The 24,386-nt window shown below is 35.2% G+C and overlaps 1 pseudogene; it reads left to right on the forward strand.

Moving 5' to 3' along the window:
• Window positions 1-3,796: 3,796 nt before the first annotated feature.
• Window positions 3,797-5,654, forward strand: LOC136066662 (potassium transporter 5-like; annotated as a pseudogene).
• Window positions 5,655-24,386: the final 18,732 nt, after the last annotated feature.

The raw sequence follows: 24,386 nt of genomic DNA on the forward strand, positions 1-24,386 counted from the left end.
ACGTCCCGTAAACTCTACAATTGTGCATGTATTCAAAGACCATGCATTTTAGCCAACACAAACCAACCATCGGAACCAAATTTGGAAGTCGGATATGGCCATATATATATATATATATATAGATTTCCTAGAAACTTTCTAAGAACAAAAAAATGAATAACATATATACATCAATATATCAAATGTTGTTGCGGAAAGTTTAGGCGGCTCTCTTGGCTCTTAAGCTTTCAGTTCATCATCATTTATCCTTTGTTTTATTTGAAGGTGATTCTAAGACTGTTATTGAGGCTCTCCGATGATCATCCCCCCAAATTTTCTTATTCCTTTTAAGCCTTCAATTTTGGTTTCCTATAAAAAAAAAGTTTGGGCTTTTATTTTATACCTAGACATATTAAGTCTTTGTCCCACAACCTGGGCTGCTCATTGTTTGTGAGGTGAGCCTATAAACATATCCTATCTTTCCGATTGGGTCTGTTCCCCTTTTCCTCTTGATTTATATTTCCTTACTTATAGAGAAAACATTAGGTCAGGCTGTGGCGTAACACACTGGTTTTATGCCAGCCAATAGAATCTTACCACGTCATTCTTTTGTACTTATTACTTAAATCCCTAATTAAAACATAATGAAAAAAAAAAAAAGTTTACGCCCCACAGCTCCGTTTCGGGGCTGAGAAAATGGTACACTCCTCTTAGCTCAACTAAATCGAGCCTAATAAAGCAACTACCAAGCTTAGTTGAGCTCAGCTTAGCTCCTCATTTTCTAAAAGATACTCTATTTTCTTTGCTTTCTCTTAGAAACCAAACAAAACGTTAAAAAAAAAGGAACCAAAGAGGTGAATAAGCCTATGTACCTATGGTGTGAAATGTGAAGCATTAAAATCCCTCACATTTGCAAATCTCTTCGATCCAGACATAGTGAGAGAGAGAGAGAGAGAGAGAGAGAGGTCCTTGTAGTTTTAGAGTGGTGGGCATAAGTTTTTTATTTTTTATTTTTTATTTTTAAATTTTTATTAGAGATTTAAGTGATAAGTACAAAAGGTGACATGACAAAATTCTATTGGCTGGTATAAAACCAGTGTTTTACGCCATAACCTGACCCAATGTTTTCTCTTACTTATATATATTAAAAAAAAGTTAATCATGTGACCAACATCATTTAGTTCTCCAAAAATTAAAATGAGTGGACTTTCTATTTTATTTTGTTTGTATTTTCTGCCTAGTAAACATCAATATATTAGTAGAATCCAAAGAAGGCTTAGCCCTACCATTTTCAATCTTTTTACAGATGTAAAAGACCGTCAATCTTCAATTGGAATCAACAACTTCTATCTCACTTTGTGCTCTACAAATAAAAACCTATAATGTGTCCACTTATTTAAGCACATCCTAATTTTATGCATATTTTTATTTGATTACCCAAAATAAATATATAACTCAACACATCCTTGCTACTAATACCAACCACTGTCGTGTCATTCTGATGACACCAATCGCCATTTAAGGCCATTCATCGCCAGCGTCACCAAGGATCCAAACCCCATCTCAAACCACTAGACTTTCCTTCTAGTTCTAGAGATCCTTTTGGTTATGATTTTTAAACGTTGGATTTGTTTTTGTTGTTTTATTTTCCATTCTTTTGCTGTTGATTTTGTTTCTTAATAAAAAATGAAGAAAGATGACAAAATTTAACTCAAACTCAAACAAACAAGCTGTTCTGTAGGATATGTTGGGTATTTTTTTTATTTTTTTTGTGGTGGAATGATGGTGGTTGACGGGATTGAGTTTGGACAGTAGCTTAGATGTCCAGCAGTGGTGTAGATCGGGTAATGGTGGCTGCTTTGACTGGTGACTTTGTGGGTGGAGGTGGTCGGTACCAGCCAAGGTTGATGGTGGTGGTGTTTGGCTTCTTAATTTGTTGTGAGTAATTAAATTAAGAAAAAGACATAATGAGAGGATTTAATTAAATAAAGAGATATATGGCATGGAAGTGGAACATAGAATGGCATGAGGAAAGTGGAATAGAAGATGTTATTTTCTTCGATATAATGTACAATATCTAGAAATAATAGTAAAAAGAAAATAGCACCCCAATATATATATATATATTTATTTATTTATATTTATTGGAGAAACAAATAGCCCCCAATATTTACATAGGAATGGGTTCCCCCACCTTTTGTTGGTAGCCTACTAGCCATGTCCAAAGCACAAAATAAATGAAGCTATTCTTACTTTTTACACTAAAATATCGTATTTCCATACTAAAGCACACTTTTTATCCTTAAAATTTTGAATTTTATTTTTTACCATTTACATTTCGAAATTTTAATTTTAATATTCCTCATTTTTTATTTTGCTTTCATATTGGCACTATCTATTTCTATTAGTAATTTTCTTATTCATAATATGTTTTTTTTNATAATCTATGGGTTACTAAAGAAGGACATTGGAAAAGAAGCTGGGGTTTGCAATCAAACAAAGAATCAAACAAAACCCCTCAAAAATCTAGATGCAACTCTTAAAGAAGATTTGGATCAAACTAAAATACAAAATAAATAGAGACTAAACATGAAACCAAAGCTTGAGATAACCTAGAAACTTTAATTAAATCCAAAAAAAAAAAAAATATAATAATAATAATAATAAAGGTCTCATATTAATACAAATAGAGCATAAACTGAGAATTCTTATGGTGGAGGACATCAAATACTGAAACTACACAATTACAAATTTGCTAAAAACCCCTTTTTAAGGGCGTTGAACCAAAGGCCAACCATTCAACCATAGCAACCCAAAAAACCAAAAGTAGATCAAACCAATAGAATTCCTCAATTTCACTCCCCCTTACGAATAATAGAACAGATAAGAGGGAAAACAAAACTTGAAAATTAAAGTGACATGATTAAGTTTAAAAGATCACTAACCATTAATACTCGATAGGATTTCATCTTCTAGGGGTTTTCCCTCATATCAATAAATAGAGAGGAAAAGGGGTATGAACTAAAATTCCTAAATTGACAACAAACCATAATTGAAGAGAATATTAGAAAAAGAAATTAATACCTTTACTGTGATGAAATTAGAGTCTCTACATTGTGAAAAATTCCACTTTATCTCTGCAAAGAAACTGAATGATTTAAATCCAAAGAGATGAATTAAAAATATATATATATATATATATAAACGAAAACATTTAATAAGTCACATCAGAATCCTATTTTCTAAGCCCTAATTTCTGAATTTAAATCTAGAACCAAAGCCAATTGAAATTGTAAAATTTGAAAACATATAACAAATCTAATTCACCTTTTAGATTTGTTTTAAAAAAAAAGAAAAAAAAAAATCAGAGAAAGAATGGAAACCCATCGGAGGAGTTGTTTATGGGTGTAGGAAGTTATTTTATCAGAGAAAGAGTAGGAACCCATCAGTGATGGTGTTTATGGGTAGAGATTACTTTTTGAGAGGAAGTAGGCCACAACCCGAAAATCAAAGAGAATGGTGAAGGACCCTCAAAATCAAATTGCTATCTCTGTCTTGGCGTTTTGCAGTTCTGTGTTTTTTTTCTTATGATGCGGCGGTTTTTTTTTTTTTTTTTGGGTAGAATAGAACCTGTTTGAGAGCTTTTTGTGTTATTTATACTTAAAACTTTTTTTTTTTTTAAAGCATTTATAGTTAAAACTTAAAAGGTGTTTTGAAACAAAACTGAACTAAACCGTAAGTTAAGATCCCGGAAAGACACAACTGATGATGTTTCTAATGGTAGACGTAACATTAATTTATGTAGCCACGTGGCGCAATGAGACACGGTCAACAAAAAGTCAAACGTTTCAGCTATTAGTTATTATATAGATATATATATATACCTTCAATTAGCTGAAAAGTTTGTTAATGTAGTGTTACTTGGGAAATTATGCAGGAACTAAGGCTTTATTTGCTGATCTTGGTCACTTCTCAGTTCGATCCATTCAAATAAGCATGTGTTGCGTAACCTATCTAGCTCTTATATTGGCATACACTAGACAAGCCTCCTTCCTTCGCAAGCACAATGATCTTGTTGCTTCTACCTTTTACAAATCCATACCAGGTAATTGCTGCATTTCCATGGCCAATTGACATTGTTTCTTCTCTCTTTTTCTCTTTATACATTTATTGGCCTTTGATATATATAGTTAACTAGTTCTGAGTATGGTATTTTTATATGACGCGCAGGACCTTTATATTGGCCAATGTTTGTGGTGTCCGTGTTGGCATCAATTATAGCAAGCCAAGCCACAATATCTAGGACTTTTTCTATAATCCAACAATCCCTCTCACTTGGTTGTTTCCCTCGGGTGAAAGTAATTCACAAATCAACTAAGTATAAAGGACAAGTTTATGTACCTGAAACCAATTACCTTCTTATGATTGCTTGTGTAGCAGTCACTCTAGCTTTCCGGACACCAACTAGCATTGGCAATGCCTATGGTAATTCACAATCTACATATATATTTTTTAACCCGTCTTTAATCGTAGTTTTTTTTTTTTTTTTTTGTTGAAAATGTTATTGATTTAAAAAAATTAGCAAAAAATACAGATATACTTGGGCAAGTAAGGTTTTAAGAAGTTATTCATAAAAAAATAAGTTAATAATTAAGCTATTAGAAAAAATTAATCGAAACACTGCAATATAAGATTCAAATAAAGTCTCATAGATATGAGTTGCAACTAAAGAGTTGTTAATTTGCTTTGTGCAGGGATAGCAGTGGTTTTTGTAATGACCCTCACATCATGCTTCATAGTTCTAGTCATGATCATGATATGGAAAACCCACATACTTCTCATAGTTTTCTACATTCTTATTATTGGCAGTGTAGAGCTTCTTTAAGTTCAGTCCTCTTCAAATTCGACCAAGGAGTATATCTTCCCCTAGCATTTGCAACAGTTTTAATGACTGTAATGTATACTTGGAATATCGTTTTCAGGAAAAAGTATCATTATGAACTCGAGCATAAAATTTCTCCAGAGAATTTAAAGGAAATAGTTGCTAAACCAATCCTTTGTCGAATACTTGGGCTCGCCTTGTTCTACTCAGAGCTTGTTCAAGGCATCCCACCAATTTTCAAGAACTATGTGGTGAATGTTCCCGCTTTGCATTTTGTCCTTGTTTTCATCTCTGTAAAGTCACTTCCCATAAGCAAGGTTCCAGTGAAAGAGTGTTTCCGTTTTCGTCCTAAAGAGCTTAATATCTTTCGCTGCATTGTTAGATATGGATACACAGATGTGCAAAATGAGCAAGAGCCCTTTGAGAAGGTTTTGATAGAAAACTTAAAGTTGTATATTAGAGAGAATTTCTGGTTGTCCAAAAAAGTATTGAATAATAATGTTGAGAATAGTGGAGATACGCTGGATGGGAGGCCTGTTGAAGAAGATATGCAATCAGAGGAATTTGAAAGAGAGATTGAGACATTGGACAAGCCGACAAGGCATGGCATGCCGGTATTGTTCACTTCATTGGTGAAACTGAAGTGGTTGCTGGAAAAGGAGCTGGTATTGGAAAGAGAATTCTGATTGAGTATGCTTACACTTTCTTGAAAAGAAATTTAAGGGAGAGTGATGAATTGCTTGATATTCCTCACAAGCGTATGCTGAAAGTGGGTAAGACTTGTGAACTTTAAAGGATAATATGAACACAGGAGGTGAAGAATAGCACCGTTTGATAAAATAATAGTAGCAGTGTGCAAGAAACTTTCTTTTCTTCTTTAACTGTGAGAAGGCAGCCAATTATATATCTAGCAGTGTGCAAGCAAAAAATAAAAAGATTCATGACTACGAACTACAGATCATTATGGCATGTGTAATCAAGTGGTTCTGGAAATTAAGTCTACGGATGGCTTCATTGCTGATGCATGTAAAAATTTTCTAGAAATAGATTCAGTCGATTGTGTCCTTGTGTGGAACTTCTTTTTCTTGTTACACATCAAAAGATTTTTGGAAATATATTTGTTTGGCCAGTATTCCAGTTAAAAGTAAGATTTAACATTTAAATGATATCATTTAAATGTTAAATCTTACTTTTAACATTAAAAAAGAAAAAGAAAAAAAAAGAAAAAAGGATTAGGCATGTATTGAGCTTTTCTCATAGATTGCCATGTCAAATTTGGCCAACTTTTTTTTTTTTTTTTGGGCTAAAATGCAGACTATACCCACTAAATTTAATTGAAATTCATTTTAATACTTTAACTTTACTTTCGTTTAGTTCAGTCCTTGAAGTTTTATTTTTATTCAATTCAAGCATTGTTGTCCAATTTTGTAAAAAAAATTGCTAGCTAAGTATGCAATCAACTAATGAAAAAAAAGTTTTTCTTTTTCTGAAAATAAATTCTCACATGAAAAATCTATAATAATAAAAAAATTTATTAATTTTATATATATCTTTTAATGGCAAATTTTAATGAAATTGGACAAAATACTTGAATTGAATAAATTTGAAACTTAGAGGACACAATTGAACCAATGTAAAGTTAGAGGATTAAAATAAATTTTAATTAAACTTTTAGAGGGTATAATTTGCATTTTAGCCTCTCTTTTTTTATCTTATTTATCTTTTCTTTAATTTCTCCTATTTTCACCGATCAATAACCCATGCGATGCAACGAATAATTAACAAATGTTAAATATTTTAACTTTGTTAAATGCTACAATGAGTTAAAAACGAATGGAAATCATTAATTCCAATTAAAGACGAAACAAAGGCACACTACTTATTTTCTACCATGTTATTCATTTCCATAAAAATAATTGACAAATATTCACAACATGAGGGAAGACATAAAACACGGACTTATTACCTGCTAGACATTAAATTTTGAAAAGAAACATACATGATCCATATCTACATATGCGTCTTTTCTATCATTCATGAAAGGGGTCAAGACTTAGTTTTGATATGGTTCAGTTCCTTAGTATTTGCATCCACATAAGAACCAAGTAAAGCATTATTTTAAAATCTATCGCATAATGGAAAAAGAATAATGCATTATTCGAAATACCACAAATATCTACAAAATTTCATGGTTTTCAAACTTGGACCATTCATAGAATCATAAAAGAGAGAGGTTCAATGTTTTTAAGGTCGAATTGAGGTTCGATCGAGGTTAGATCGTGATGATATCATAATTAATTTAATAATTTAATAAATACAAAATAATAAAAAAATTTTGTAAAAATGAGTAATTTTGATTAAAAAGAACAAGATATAGAGAAATTAAATAATTTTCAAGTATATTTTCACAACTTATATATAAATATATATACATATATATATATATATATAATACAACACAAAAAAAATAAAAGTATAATTACACTTAATCCTTCAAATATAAAAGTATTACTTTTTTTTAGAGTCATAAAATATTACTTAAACAATAAAATAATTTTGATGTTTCACATACAATAATATTAATATATTAGTCACAATAAAATATTTATGATTTTAATTATATATCAAAATATATATATTTTATAATCAAACTATTGGATTCTTTTTTAATATATCCAAGTTTTTGAAACTTAAGTTAAAACTAATATGCTTTCATTTTAGTGCATAATAAACTGGTTCTTGTAGTTAGTGTGTGTATGTCTGTTTGTTGTGCACCTAGGTCTATTCCTACCATTTGAAACTTTAACATATTTTTTCAAATATTGAGCATGACCTGAATCGTGTTTGAACTCTGTCCGGTTCTTTAAAAATCGGGCAGCTATGTTGGGATAAATCCCGGTCCATGTGTGAATTAAATTAAATATAACTCAAGCAACAGAGAAAATAGAAATCTACGAAAGCAGGAAAAAAAAATCAACTAACAAAAATACCAAGAAATTATGTGGAAAACCCTCCAGTGTAGAGGGAAAAACCATGGGGCAAATCCGATCAATCCACTATAATAAAATAGAGATTACAACACTCAAGTTACCCAAAACCTGAGTTCACAATAAATTGAGAAAATACAATAATACCTCTAGGAACAAATACAAACTCACCACAAAACCTGATTCCACACTAAATACTTCAACTCTCTATAGTTGTAGCACCCAAATAATCGTCCTAGAGAAAACCTCTAATTTATCTTCTTTGTGTGTCTGCCCTTGGTATTTTCTTTGTTTCTGTTTTTCCTTTCCTTTCCAACCCTTAGCATCATGGTTAGGAAGACTAAAGTTAAGAAAACCACCACCCCTCCTACCCCTGAGTTCCAAAGTGATAGGTTTAGAACCTTAAAAAACTAAGAAACCTATGAGAAGTTGTATATCTTTAGGTCGGTCAAGGTTGAGCGTAAGGTTATTTTAGATGAGCTTGATCCGAAGATACATAGGAATTTTGAGCTTAGGGGTTGGTTACCACTTTTAGAGGTCGAGCGTCCTCCTCTGGCTACTTTGATTAAAGAGTTCTATTCAAACCTCTCTATCCACTCCGATGATTCCAACACTCAATATGTGAGGAGTTGGATAAGGGGTGAAAAGTAGCTATTACTCCTGCTGTAGTGGCCTCTGCTCTTGGTATACCTTTGGTACAACGGCCCGTGTACCCTTACACTAAGACCCCTCACCTTGATGACATCATGTCACTCATCACTGGTAGTACAATTAGTTGGGGTACTGATCCTCATGTCACTTCCTATGAGCTTACTGAGCTTAACTATTTGTTTTTCCGAATTTCTTGTCATAGGATTTGGCCTATCTCTCACCTTCATATTATTCCCATTGAGAGATGTGCATTTTTGTACGCTTTCGTCACCGATGCTCCTATGAGTTTTCCACTCTTTTCATTTGCTCTCTTGTTGAGGTTTATAGGAGTAGTGCAAAATCTCATGGTTTATTCTTTCCGGTTTTTATACATAGGATTTTGTTGGACTTAGGTTTAAAGGATTTTCCCACATCCGAGCCCGTACCTATCATAGCTCCTATAAGTGCCACATTCCTTAGGCAAAGAGCTGCTGAGTTGAAAGCTAGCTCTAAATGCCCTAGAGTCGAGTCTTCTACAAGTGATGCATCTAGGCCTCCTACTTTTGGTGACCCTACTACTAAGGAGTATGTAGACCCTACAGCTGCTGTGGATCCTCCACCTTCTTCATCGAGTGACTTATCCTTGCAGAGCATGCTAGATACAGTTATGGCCGTTTAGGTGGTGCATAGACAAATTCTGTTGGATGTGCTCACTGAGCTTCAGGCTTTATGAGAAGATTTGGAGGGTGCTAGAGGTTCTACTCCACCGACTCCACCTTTTAATGATGATTCTTGATTGCCTTTTGGCAATTCGTCACAAAAAAAGGGAGTACATACACATGGAGATAGGGGGAGTTTGAAGATTATAGATTGTATCTAGAAGCTTTTTGATGTATTTGATTTTGGCTTATGATGTATTTCTTTTTTATTGGTTGTATATGTTAGAGGGAGACATTGTGCTTTGTGTTTAGTTGTTTTATTGTTTCTTGTTTCACATATGGTACATTTGATTATTGTTTTAAATTATGAGGTTATTCATAGCATGTCTTTTGTTTTATGTTTTGCGAAATCAAGAAGTTTAATTTGTTTTACTTGTATTTTCCATACATGCATTTACATGTTTGTTAAGTGTTTTAGGAATTTATAAGTTAATTTAGTCGTGGCTGCTGTCTACTTTAGCAACTGATAGATAGTAGTTAGGTTGAATTATGTTTAGGGCATTTTAAATTTGAATGGGTTGTTTGTAACTTTGAGCATTTTATTTTTGTGATGTGTTTTGTCACGGATTGCCAAAAGGAGAGTTTGTTAGGTTCTAAGACTTTAGAAACTAATGTATTAGAACTTCAATTTGTAATGTGTTGGCAAACCATGATTAAAACATAGAGTCTAGGTTTAGGCTTGCTCAAAGTGTGTTTATTTGTAAAATTAGAATCAAGTGATTGCAGAATTTATTGGACAAAATCTGCAAGGCTCAATCAATCAAAAATTAGACTCGATCAATCGAACCACGTGTAAATTTATTTTTTTGCAGAAATTCCAATTCAACCCAAGCCCGTTTGGCATGAGGGTTTTATGTTTTACTCCAAGTATAAAAGGAAAAACTCTATCTACATTTTAGAGGTCTTTTGTGAGTTGTGTGTTGAATCTTTTGTGAGATCTAGAGGTGTTTACCTTCATACATACACTTAAGGTTATCAAGATGAAGATTCATGTCAAGAACTTGGTGATCTCTTCAATTGCTGCACAAAGAACTTTAAAGAAGATCTGAAACCTTTGAGTGGAGTTTCAAAGTCACAAGTAGGAGAACTTGTGGTTGCAGTGGATTAAAGGAAGAAGTAGTCCGTGGACTCGGAGCTATCACGTGGTCATGGTAGTAATTTTTCTACTCGAGGTAGCAATAGGATGTTAGTAGTCTAAGTTCTATTGTAAGAACTTCAATTCTTTCATAGTGGATCTGTTTTACCTTAAGGATAGCTAGGTTAAATCCTCCCAAAGTTTTTTACCAGTTTGGTTTTCCTGGGTTATCATATCGTTGTGTTCTTTATATTTCCACATTATTTACATGATAGGATTTTATTGTGTTAACCTAGAACTGATTTTAAACAACTTGTGTTAAGGGTTCTAAAAACGTACAATCACCTTTTCTTTTTTCCCTTAGTGCATCACAAAGCACTATTCTTTTTCCTTCAGTCGGCTTCAAAACTGTGTTTCACTTTTTAGTCTCTCTAAATCTTTCTCTATCTCTATCTACGTCAAACCACATGCATCAATGCTTTATATTAAAGCACCTGCCACCACCTACACTCCTAGTATAATTAGTAAAAGGAGTTTTATTCATGCAAGCCAACTATTCCTATTTCTATTACAATTAGGAGTCTTCAATGATTGCATTCCCAATTGGGAGGGACTCTTGGTGCAGCCATGCCCCCCAACAATCTCCCCCTCCAGCTTATTGAGGAAAGAGATCTTCATCCCAACTCTTCAGTTAGAATTCATGCCAGCTGTTCCAGAACAAAGCTCAAGCTTCTCTTTGGTCACAACCTTAGTCAACATGTCAGCTGGATTCTTCTCAATATAAATCTTTCTCAGTTGCATCAATTGTTTTTCAACAACTAGTCTTTCTCAGCACTTTGACTATCACAATCAACTACATACTTGTCTTGCATCAAACCCAATTCTTGGAGAAATCGTTTCATCCAAAGCATTTCTTTACCTACTTCATTTGCTGCAATATACTCAGCCTCAATTATAGATAAGGCAACACACTTCTACAGTTTTGACTGCCATGATACATCTCCCCCTGCAAAAGTAAATAATTACCCAGAAGTAGATTTTCTACCATCAAGATCACCAGCCATATCTACATCTCTATAACCCTCCAAAACTGGTTTAGAGCTACCAGAACTCAAGAAAGACTTAGAGATACCTCTCAAATATCTGAAGATCCACTTCACTGCTTCCCAATGATCTTTACCAGGATTAATCATAAACCTGCTGACAATACCAACTACATGAGTAATATCTGGTCATGTGCAAACCATAGCATACATCAAACTCCTAACTGCAGAGAAATAAGGAACTGATGCCATGTTCTCTTTCTCTTTCATGGATGACAGACAATATTTCTTACTTAGCTTGAAATGACCACCAAGAGGTGTACCGACTGGTTTGGCATGCTTCATGTTAAACCTTTCAAGTATTCGCTCAACATATTTTTCTTGTGACAACCATAACTTCTGTGAAAACCATAACTTCTTGGCTTTCCTATCATATGTAATTTCCATGCCTAGAATTTGTCATGCTGGACCTAAGTCTTTCCTATCAAAGGCCTTGAACAAATCCTTCTTCAAATCACCAATCATACTAGCAACTTGCCCTACTATCAACATATCATCTACATATAACAGAAGAATAAGAAATTTACCATCAAGAAACTTTTTGACATACACACAATGATCTGCATTTGTCTGTGTACCCATGACCCACCATGAATGAGTCAAACTTCTTGTACCACTGTCTTGAAGCTTGCTTCAAGCCATACAAACGCTTCGTTAATCTGCATAGTTCTTTTCCTTTCACTTCAAATCTCTCTGGCTGTACCATGTAGATCTCTTCCTCCAAATCACCGTGGAGGAAAGCAATCTTCACATCTAATTGCTCAAGCTCAAGATTCAAGCTAGCTACTAATCCCAGAACTACTCGAATGGAACTCATCTTTACTACTGGAGAGAATATTTCATCAAAATCAACCCCATGTTTCTAACTGAAACCCCTTTGTACTTCACTAACTTTTCACTATCTTTCTTTAGCTTGAACACCCATTTATTTCCCAATGCCTTCTTACCTTTAGGAAGTTCAACCAACTCATTAGTTTTATTTTTGTGCAAAGAATTCATCCAGCTCTGCTTATCCTTATAAGACTTTATTTTTTGAAAGCATTCTAGCTCCTCCTCATCTGTAAGCAAAATATACTCAGAAGAGGGATATCTAGTCAATGGATGATGCTCACTAGTAGACCTCCTCTCTTAAGGTTCTTCCGTCTCCGGTATTATAGGTTACACCCCTTGTTCAACATCTTCAATATCTTGAGCATAATCACCATCAACTCCTGCTAGAACATCACCATCAACTACTATTGGATCATCACCTTGATTCTCATCTTGCACCTCTTCCCTATTTGTAGCATGATTGGAGGAAGAAAAGGTAGGTGTAAGGTCGAGAACACCTACAATAGCATCTTTTGTCTTTTCAGTTCTCTCAAGGTCTGCCAAATTTTCATTCTCATGAAAAATCACATCTCGACTTCTAATCATCTTCTTTTCTCAGGATCCCATAACTTGTAGCCAAATTCTACATCTCTATATCCAAAAAATATACAAGGAGTGGGTTTGCTATCAAGCTTTAATCTTTGTTCCTTAGGCATATATGCAAATGCTTTTCACCCAAATACCTTTAAGTGAGAGTAAGAAAAATCTTTCCCTGTCCAAACTCTCTTTGGAATATCAAACTCCAATGGAACAGATGAAGACCGATTAATTAGGTAGCACACAGTTTAAACAGCTTCACACCAGAATGACTTAGGCAGATTAGTGATTCTCAACATACATCTGACCTTCTCGACAATAGTGCGGTTCATCCTTTCTGCCACACCATTTTGTTATGGGGTATCAGGAACCATCTTCTCATGTCTAATACCTTTCTTGGAGCAATAACTCTTGAACTCATTAGACATATATTCACCTCCGTTGTCAGTACAGAGACACTTCAAAAGCTTTCCTTTCTCTCTTTCCGCCACTGCATAGAATTTCTTGAAGTGCTCAAATACCTAGTCTTTAGTTTTCAAAAAATACACCAACACCTTTTGTGAAGTATCATCAATAAAAGTAACAAATACTTATTGCCACCTAAGAACTCCACATCAATAGGACCACATACATCAGAATAAATGAGATCTAACACATTGGGCTTTCTAGTAGAGGGAATGCGAAAAGACACTCTATGTTGTTTTCCAAATAAATAATAATCACAAGGTTTAAGTGATATACCTTTAGCAAAAGGAATGATAGACTTCTTTGCCAAAATCTGCAACCCTTTATCACTCATGTAAGCCAGCCACCTATGCCACAAATTAGGCGTAGAATCTTCCTGAGTTGCACTAACAACATCTTTGCACACCTTTACTTGTGTCTTGTAAAGTGTACAACAAATCTTCCCTCCAGCAAGCACCAATGATCCTCCGGAGAGTCTCCATTTACCATCACTAAAATAGTTGCCATAGCCCTCTTTATCCAAAATATGAGTAGAAATCAGATTCAAATGCATATCAGGCACATGTCGCACATCCTTCTATGCCAAGGTGTATCCAGTGTTAGTCTCAACACAAACATCTCTAATTCCTACAATGTCAGTATAATTGTTATTGCTCATTTTCACTCTTCCAAAGTCTCCTGCTTTGTATGAAGTCAAGAGCTCCTTTCTTGGAGTGACATGACAGGAAGCAGCTGAGTCAATCACCCATTCAACATAAGGATGTGAAACATTGCAACATTTATCATTGCCTATAGAAAGCACCACATCTTCAATTGTCGAGATAGCAATGGTATTCTATTCCTCCGCCTTATTCTGATTTTTCTAATCTTTCTGTTTATTCTTCCAAGTGATAGGCCACAAACGTATTGACCCCTCATGATTAAACCAATTAATTAATTAACCAAGTTATTAATTAATCAATTTAACACGCAAACGAATGGTAGCACAAACAAATCACCAATAACCTAAATAAGCAGTGGAAAATAAAAGACATGGTGATTTGTTTATGAATGGGGAAAAACCTGACGACAAAAACCCCACCGGGTGATTTTCATGTTACCACTCCCGAAACTCCACTATTATCACAATAAGCGGTTACAAGTAAAGAAATCTCAAGTACCTTACCAACCTACAGTTGAACCCTTACCCCAATACCCAATTGGACTTGTTCTGTGGTGACAGTTCTCCTTTTCAATGCACGGCTTCCAAGTACGTGACTAACCAATTACGCGGATCCCAGTACGCGACTTTAATCACCAACTAGAAAGAGATGTTGGCTACAAAGTTCTTCAGTTCATCCACGATGAAGATCAAGAAGATGCTTGGTCACAAAACCCAAAGGTGCACATACACAGCAACTTCTTCAGAAGAGATGAACTAGGGCAAAACTTTGTCTCTGGTCACAATTTGTTTCAACAGAGTTTTCTCAATGCTTTTACAACTTGTGAACTCTTTGACGGCTCTTAAAACAATCCTTTTATATGTTTAGGGTAAGAAGAAAAGAAACCCAAAAACATATTCATGGATCTCAAGAAATCAGATCAGAAAATTTGATTTTATAAATCTCGACAAATAGCAAGGTGTCGAGCAGCTATCGAGCAAGTGTCGAGCTTTAATGAATTTGCACTTCTTCAACTTGTTTCTTGGATAGACTTGATGACTTCAATACTTGATCTTGAAACCTTGTTTCTTGAAGTATTAAAAACATCTAGAACTACCTAATTATAAGTTAAGTGCATTTTGTTAAAGGATTAGTCAATTACATAAAAGAATGACATATGTTCTTTAACAAGTGAAACCACATATGTCCTAACAATCCCCCCTTTGGCAATCTGTGACAAAACCATAACAAACAAATGAACATATAAGAAAAGTCATAAATCACTAAACTCATATTCACTTGTTGAATACAATAAAATCTATCCTAACACAAACTCTTGAAAATTTTTGCAAGAAGAGAGTTTATGGCAAGTAGACTTTGACAACTTGTATTTCTGAAACACTTTAAACAAAACTCATCAAGGCATCTTTGTGTAAAACAGAAATAATAAATTGCATACAATAATAAGAAGCATGTGTATGAAGATAGAAAAGAAACAACACATGAAGAGATAGGTGAAAGAAACATACATCCAATATATGAAGAATATAAGTACAATGTATGTAAAAACTAGTCACAAAACCTAATGTATAAAACAATCTATCTAAAAAGGTAGAAAAGAAAAAGATACATCATATCCTCACAACATCCCTCAGATCAACACTCTCCCCCTAACAAAATGTCCTACACTAACTCTCCCCCTAAGTATGACTACTCTCAATATCCAAAACTACTCATATTTTTTGTCACGAGTGATAAAAGCTAAGAGTGCCAAGAAGACATCTCATCGGTAGAGCTAGCATCTCCATCATAATCCGAAGCATCATCGTCATCACCATCATCATCATCATCATCATCCTCAGCATCAGAATTAGAAGCCACAGAAAGAGGTGGTGAAGGAGTAGCCTCAGGAGCAAAACCACCTATAATCACCTGCTGTCGTGCAATACGACCGACACGAACATTCACCTGATACAGCTCAGCAGAGAATGTATCAAGGCGAGCATCCATGCGCTGCAGCTGCGCCATGATGTCTCCAAGAGATACATCACCCATAGAGGAGGAGGGAGCGGATATGGATGGAGTAGAACGAAATGGAGCCGGACGGGAGGAAGGAGTGGAATCCGGCTGTCGCGACCTAAACTACGCTGCACTACGTTTTACGATAGCAGCGTCTATGGCACAAATGTGTGTGAAGTGGTCAGGCATAGGAAAAAGGATAGAAAAATAGCATAAGATCCTCGTGATAGTGGAAGGAAATATGAGCCTATCATGGGACGCCGAATCTAAATGAACATCTATAATAGACAGAATGAAATAAGAAGGAAAATCTGTGGTAAGATGCTTAAGAAGAGATAACAAAAATTGAGCACGAGGCTTTGTGATGGAGTTGTAGTGAGAGAGAGGATAGAGTACAAAAATTATCACCATGTTTATGTGATGGAAATTTAGACCCTTAACACACAACCAGATTGAGTAGCCTAGTTAATTAGTCAAGTTGTTATTTAGTTAAATTAAGCAATTCTAGAGTAAAACAATCAAACAATCATATCAAGAAAATATAGCAGCAGAATAACAAATAACACATGATATGATCATCCAGGAAAACCAAACCGGTAAAAAACCTGGGAAGGATTTTACCCACTGATCCTCAAGGCAAAACTGAATTCACTATGAAAGAATCGAAGTTCATACAAAAGGACTTACAAACTTCCCGCTCGACTTCCTAATGCTACCTACCAGTAGAATTTACTGACACAACCCCGTGCAAGCTTCGAATCCACGGACTCCTTCTTTCTTGAATTCTTCAATCAACTACAAGCACCCACGCCTGATATTCTTTAATCTTCAATGGTAGCAACCAAGTTGATCATCAAGATGTTGAAGTAATCACAATCTTGAAAACCCTAAGCTTTGTGTAAAGGAAAGCTCCTCTAGATCTCACAAGAGATTTACACAAAATAGCAATGTATGAGCAACAATACAACTGGAGCAACTCTCAAAACGTGGCTAGGGTTTTCCCTTATATACCTAGGGCAAAAACATAAAACCCTAAACGTTTTAATGAGTTAGGGCTGAGTTGGAAAACTGCAAAAAAATGCAATCTGATCGATTTTCGATCAATCGAATCTATTCTTCGATCGATCGAGCCAGACCGAAATGCCCCAATGCATCTACAGTCTCTCAATTCCAACTTTACAATAATTAAACAACTTTGAGCACACTTTAACAAGACTAAACATATTGTTTTGATCATAATTTGCCAATATTACAAATTAGAGTTCTAAATACATAAATTCCTAAACCTTTAGAACCTAACAAACTCCCCCTTTGGCAATCCGTGATAAAACCCTAATTAAAAGCACAAAGTTTACAAGTAAAAAGCCCTTTACAAAAATAATGCTCATAAACTCAAATTCAACCCTAACTACTATCCATCGGCTGCAAGTGTAGACAGCAGCTTTGTTGAATCAACATATATATTCCTGAAATACTCAACAAACGCATAAACGCATGTGTGACAGAAAAGAGTAAAACAACAGGTATAACATTCTTGTAAGATTCACACAACACAGAATAAAGACATATATGAATGAACAACTCATAAATATAAATCAATATGATCGGCGGGCAACAACGATGAGACAGTTATTTATGCCTTTCTCTTAGGATTTTCTAGTCCTACCCGTCAAAAAGAGTGATACGAGTGTTAAATTCAAGAAATAACTTAATCTTACTCATCACAAACAAGAGCCACAAAGCTCACTTGCTTAGTTGTGCATAAAGATGCTCATCCAAGGTACAAGAGATACAAAGTTTAGAAACTTTGTTTCAATGGCATCTAAGGTACACAAGTATCAAAGTACACAAAACACACACTGTTTTTGTATTTTTCTAATTTTTCAATTTTTTTATATAAAAAAAAAAAAAAAACTAGAAGTAAACATACAAAAAATGTTAAACAAAGTAAAGCATAAAACTAGACTGACTCAAAAAAAATGCAAAACACACAAGTAATGCAACAAACAAAAACAAGAAGATAGAAGAAAGTGATGAAATCACTTAGAGTCATTTTTCTTTCATACCTTGGAAGAACCTTTCCTTTGATTAAACCCGTGAATCGGTGGTGAGGGGGAAGAATTGAAATCGTTCAAGTTCGAAAAGAACATGAAGGCTTTGAGAAGATCACCAAGAGGAGTAAAAGAGGATTGAAGCTGATTCTGGCTTCCAGATGCGATCATGTTGTTGCTCTGTTGAGTGGCTAGCCACTTATAGTAATTTGGTTGAGTATGACTAGCAGCTCCACAATGATGACAGAGATGCTGCTTCTTCTGTTTAGACTTTTGAGAGTTAGCCTTCTTAGCCCTAGGGTTTGTAATATCTTCCTTATCTTGCTTAGGGGGTGCTCCTAAGATAGATTTATCCCTATCTAAGTTCTCATTAACTAATTCAGTTGTATCATCAGTGTTCTTAATATCAGTGTTATTAGTAGGAGAAACAAAAACAGTAACACTAGTAGAAGCAATATGAGAGGAAGAAAGACTATACCCTAAACCTGTTCAATCCGAAGTAGATTTCTGAATGCTGAGCATCTCATCAAGCTTTGCACTTGAAGTCCTCTCCAATTGAGCTCTGACTTGAACCAGCTCCACTTCAAGTTTCTTGGTCTTCTCAACCAAGAAATTGTTCTCAAACCTCAGTGCACCAATCGTTTGATTAGCCTCATCAAACTTTGTAGAAAGCTCATCACAATCAAGTTCCACATCACTAAGCTTCTTGGTGGCCAGCCTATACAATTTCTTATGCTTCTCAGAGAGCTTGTAAAGCTTTTCATAGGCTGTATGGATATCATCTTCATCATCCATCTTCTCAAATTTGGATTCCACCAATTCTTCTTCTTCGTCCACTTCTTCAACAATCCCTTCAGTGGGATTGACTATGGCAGTAAAGGCTTTCAAAATTCCGTCATCCTCATTGTCGAAATTATCTTCAGGCTCAGTGTCACTCAAGGTTGCAGCAAGTGCCTTACTCTTCCCAATGCTCTTGAGATATGTAGGGCATTCATGCTTTATGTGGCCGAATCTATAACATCCAAAATACTTTGGTCCTGTAGGAACAGTATACTGACTGCCATCCTTAGCATCCTTTTTCCCTTTGTCTTGCCCCTTATTAGGACATATGTGTTTTCACTTGTTAAGAACATATGTCATTTGTTTATGTAAATTGGCTAATCCTTTGACAAAATGCACTCTACTTGTAATTTAGTAGTTCTAGGTGTTTTTAATACTTAAAGAAACAAGGTTTCAAGATCAAGTGTTGAAGTCATCAAATCTGTCCAAGAAAAATAAGCTGAAGTGCAAATTCATTAAAACTCGACACCTGCTCGATAGCTCATCGACACCTGCTATCTGTTGGGATTTATAAAATCAGATTTTTTGATCTGATTTCTTGGGATCTGTAAATGTGTCTTTGGGCCTTCTTTTCTCCTAACTCTAGACATATAAAAGGATTATTTTAAAAGCCGTCAAATTGTACACAAGTTGCAAAAGCATTGAGCAAACTTTGTTCAAGCAATTTGTGATCTTGACCTAGTTCATCTCTTCTGAAGAAGTTGCTATGTATTTGCACCAAAGGATTTTATAACCAAACATCTTCTTGATCTTCATCGTGTAGGATGAACTAAAGAACTTTGCAGTCAACCTCTCCTTCAAAGTTGGTGTTGAAGTCGCGTACTGAGATCCGCGCATTAGTTAGTCATATACTTAAAAGCCGTGCATCAAAGGTGGGAACTATCACTACAGAACAAGTCCAATTTGGTATTGGGGTAAGGGTTCAACTGTAGGTTGGTAAGGTACTTAGAATTCTCTTACTTGTAACCGCTTGTTGTGATAATAGTGGAGTTTGGGAGTAGTGACCTGAAAATCACCCAGTGAGGTTTTTGCTGTCAGGTTTTTCCCCATTCGTAAACAAATCACAGTGTCATTTAATTTCCGCTGCATATTTAGTTTTTGTGATTTGTTTGTGCTACCACGCGTTTGCATGATAAATTGATTAATTAATAACTTGGCTAATTAATTAATTAATTTCTATCACAAGGGGTCAATTCAGTTTGTGACCTATCACCCCTTAGACTGAAAAGAACTGGATTATCTGTGGTCCTTATCGAAGTTCCTCTCATTGGCATTCTTCATAAACTTCTTAAACTACCTTGTAATGTAGGACTTCATCTTGGAATCTTTATTATCGGAAGACTCATCTGTGTCACTACTCTTAACCTTCAAGGCCATGCTTTTGCCTTTACCCGACTTGCCAATCCTAGATAATCCTAGCTCATAGGTCTGCAAGTTTCCAACTAGCTCAGTCAAAGGAATCTTGTCAATATCCTTTGATTCTTCTATTGCCGTAATCTTGGCATGAAATCACTTAGGTAGAGATCTGAGCACTTTCCTTACTATCTTGGGTTCAAGAATGGTTTCCCTAAGATTGAAGGCTGAGTTCACTATGTCCTTGAGTTTAGCATAGAACTCATCGAACGACTCATCCTCCTCCATCTTTATTTCTTCAAAGCTTGTGGTGAGCCTTTCAAGTTTTGAATCCTTGACAGCCTTTGTACCCTCATAGGTTGTCTGGAGGATGGTCCATACTTCCTTTGCAGTTTCAGTAGAGGATATCTTCTTGAACTCCTCATTGGTGACTACGTTAAATAAGGCATTCGATGCTTTGCTGTTGAAGTTTGCTGCCTTGATCTTTGCTTCTCCCAATCGGCCAGCACTTCTTTTGGCTTGGTCCAGTCAATCTCTACAATTTGTCACACCTTCTCATCAAAGACTGCAAGAAAACTTTCATGCTATTTTCCAATATGCATAGTTAGTGCCATCAAATAAAGGAGGTATGATTAATGACTGTCCTCTATCCATGACAAACAAGGGTCAATGGATCAACACAGCAAAGATTTAACCTAATTAGAGTGTGCCTGCTCTAATACCACTTGATAGGCTACAAACGTATTGACCCCTCGTGATTAAACCAATTAACTAATTAACCAAGTTATTAATTAATCAATTTAACATGCAAATGTGTGGTAGCACAAACAAATCACCAATAACCTAAATAAGCAGTGGAAAATAAAAGACGCGGTGATTTGTTTACAAATGGGGAAAAACCTGACGGCAAAAACCCCATCGGGTGATTTTCAAGTCACTACTCCCGAAACTCCACTATTATCACAACAAGTGGTTACAAGTAAAGGAATCCTAAGTACCTTACTAATCTACAGTTGAACCCTTACCCCAATACCCAATTGGACTTGTTCTGTAGTGACAGTTCCCCTTTTCAATGCACGGCTCCCAAGTACGTGACTAACCAATTGCACGGATCCTAGTAGCGACTTCAATCACCAACTAGAAAGAGATGTTGGCTGCAAAGTTCTTAGTTCATCCACGATGAATATCAACTGCAAAGTTCTTCAGTTCATTCACGATAAAGATCAAGAAGATGCTTGGTCACAAAATCCAAAGGTGCACATACACAGTAACTTTTTCAGAAGAGATGAACTAGGGCAAAACCTTGTCTCTAGTCACAATTTGCTTCAATAGAGTTTTCTCAATACTTTTGCAACTTGTGAACTCTTTGACAGCCCTTAAAACAATCATTTATATGTTTAGGGTTAGAAGAAAAGAATGCGCAAAAATATATTCATGAATCCCAAGAAATCAAATCAAAAAATCTGATTTTATAAATCTCGACAGATAGCAAGGTGTCGAGCAGCTATCGAGCAAATGTCTAGCTTTAATGAATTTGCACTTTTTTAGCTTGTTTCTTGGACAACTTGATGACTTCAACACTTGATCTTGAAACTTTGTTTCTTAAAGTATTAAAAACATCTAGAACTACCCAATTACAAGTTGAGTGCATTTTGTCAAAGGATTAGCCAATTACATAAAAGAATGACATATGTTCTTTAACAAGTGAAACCAAATATGTCCAACACCAAGCCTTGCAGTTTCTTCTTATGTGACCTTCTTTGTCATAGTAGAAACACTTGAATTTTCCTTTCGATTCTGACTGACTTCTGGATTTACCATGCCCCTTAAATTTCTAATCTTACTCCTCCTATTCTCTGTGACAAGAGCCTGTGCATTATCCTTGCCCATATCTTTTCTTCTTATTTCTTCATTGAACAAGCTATCCTTGACCATTGCAAGTTGTAGCACACCATTTGGAGCAAAGTTACTAAGTAACACCACCACAGTCTCCCAAATGTCAAGTAAGGAACTCAGAAGTAATAAAGTTTGAAGCTCATCATCAATTATCAGCTTCTTTGTAGCCATCTGATTCACCAAGTCTTGGAACTCACTCAAATGCTTGGCAACAGATCTCCCCTCCTTAAGCTTGAAATTCACAAGCTTTCTAGCCACAAAAGCTTTATTTTGAGCTGTCTTTCTTTCATGGAGACCTTTGAATTTTTCCCAAAGAGCTTTTACATTAGTCTCTTGAGATACATGATGAAACACACTCACATCAATGCATTGTCTAATACATCCAATGGTTTTTCTATTTAACTTCTCCAAGTCTTTATCAAACATCTCGCTTGGCTTAGCACTATCACCCTCAATAGGGTCATGCAAATCCTTACAGTAAAGGACATCCTCCATCATTGGCTTCCAAATCAAATAATTTGATGCCAAGAGTTTAATCTTGTGCTCATATTCATATTCATATTTTCCATTTAATTCAACACAAGACAATCACGTCTAACAACCAAAGCTCTGATACCACTTGTTGGGATAAATCCCCGTCTATGTGTGAATTAAATTAAATATAACCCAAGCAACAAAGAAAATAGAAAAAAAAATCAACCAACAAGAACAACAAGAAATTACGTGGAAAACCCTCTAATGTAGAGGGAAAAACCACGGGGAAAATTCGATCAATCCACTATAATAAAATAGAGATTACAATACTCAAGTTATACCTAAAACCTAAGTTCACAATAACTTGAGAAAATACAATAATACCTCTAGGAACAAATACAACCTCACCACAAAATCCAGTAGCAAGATCTTCCACACTGAATACTTTAACTCTTTGTGGTTATAGTACCCAAATAATCATCCTAGAGAAAATCTCCAATTTATCTTCTTTGTGTGTCATAAGCAAAAGAAAAATCACATTTTCTTTTTTCCCTCAGTGCCGCACAAAGCACTATTCTTTTTCCTTCGATCGGCTTCAAAACTGTGTTTCACTCTTCAATCTCTCTGAATCTTTCTCTATCTCTATCTCCGTCAAACCACCTACATCAATGCCTTAGGAGATTCTAGCTTTTTACCCTTATTTTTTAAAATATTAGGCAATATGCCCCTGCTTTGAAACTATTTAGCTCTGTGCCCTTGTTTCAAAACTCGATTTTATTAAAATCAAGTTTCAATCAAAAAACTCGATAGATAGAAAATCGAGTATAGGGCGATCAAACTTTTTAAAAAATAAAATAAAATAAAATTGCATGGTAATCAAGCTCCATGAACTCAAGTTCCATGCCAAAAAAATATATATATATATATATTTATTTTTATTTTTATTTTTTTAAAGTTTGATCGGGCATAACTTGATTTTAAACCAATCGAGTTTTTCATTGAAACTCAATTTTGAGAAAATCGAGTTTCAAAACAAGAGCATGGACCTAAATAGTTCGGAAACAGGGGCATATTGCCAAATATTTTAAAAAATAGGGGTAAAAGGCTAGAATTCCCCAATGCCTTATATTAAAGCACCTGCCACCGCCTACACTCCTAGTATAATTAGTGAAAGGAGTTTTACTATGCTTATTTCTATTACAATTTGGAGTCTTCAATGCTTGCATTCCCAGTTGGTCTAGACTCTTGGTGCAGCCGCACACCCAATGAGTTCACCCGTGGTTTGAGCAGTTCACAGACTTTAGTGTAATGTTCGGTTCTTGATGCTTAAAAAACCAGTCTTTGAGTCGGTTCANTGTGACAGAAAAAAGTAAAACAACAGGTATAACATTCTTGTAAGATTCACACAACACAAAATAAAGACATATATGAATGAACAACTCATAAATATAAATCAATAAGCAATGAATCACAAAGCAACAAGAATCAATGAATATAACATGTATATCAATCAATGTTACTCCCCCTAACATGAATATCCCCAAAAATGATATACAAAGTGCAGCACCTAGATACATTCTAAAAACTCCACAAGCTCCTTAAAAAAAAACTCAAAAACAAAAAGTCTCCCCCTAACTACAAAAACTCCCCTACAAGTCAAAAACTTCACTCCCCCTTTTTGTGACGGAATGCCAAAGGGCAATCACAAGTCGCCATCAAAAGGAGGTGGAGAGGGTAAATGAAGACGCGCCAAGTCGGCTCGCAGAGCACGAATCTATCTAGCAAGTCCACCAAAATATGACCATGAGCTGCCTGAACGGTCATGACAGTCTCCAGGGTACGACGAACATCAAAGTCAGTCGAAG

The sequence above is a fragment of the Quercus suber genome, unplaced genomic scaffold (genome assembly GCF_002906115.3).
Source record: "Quercus suber isolate HL8 unplaced genomic scaffold, Cork oak 2.0 scaffold_42, whole genome shotgun sequence".
NCBI classification, from domain to species: domain Eukaryota; kingdom Viridiplantae; phylum Streptophyta; class Magnoliopsida; order Fagales; family Fagaceae; genus Quercus; species Quercus suber.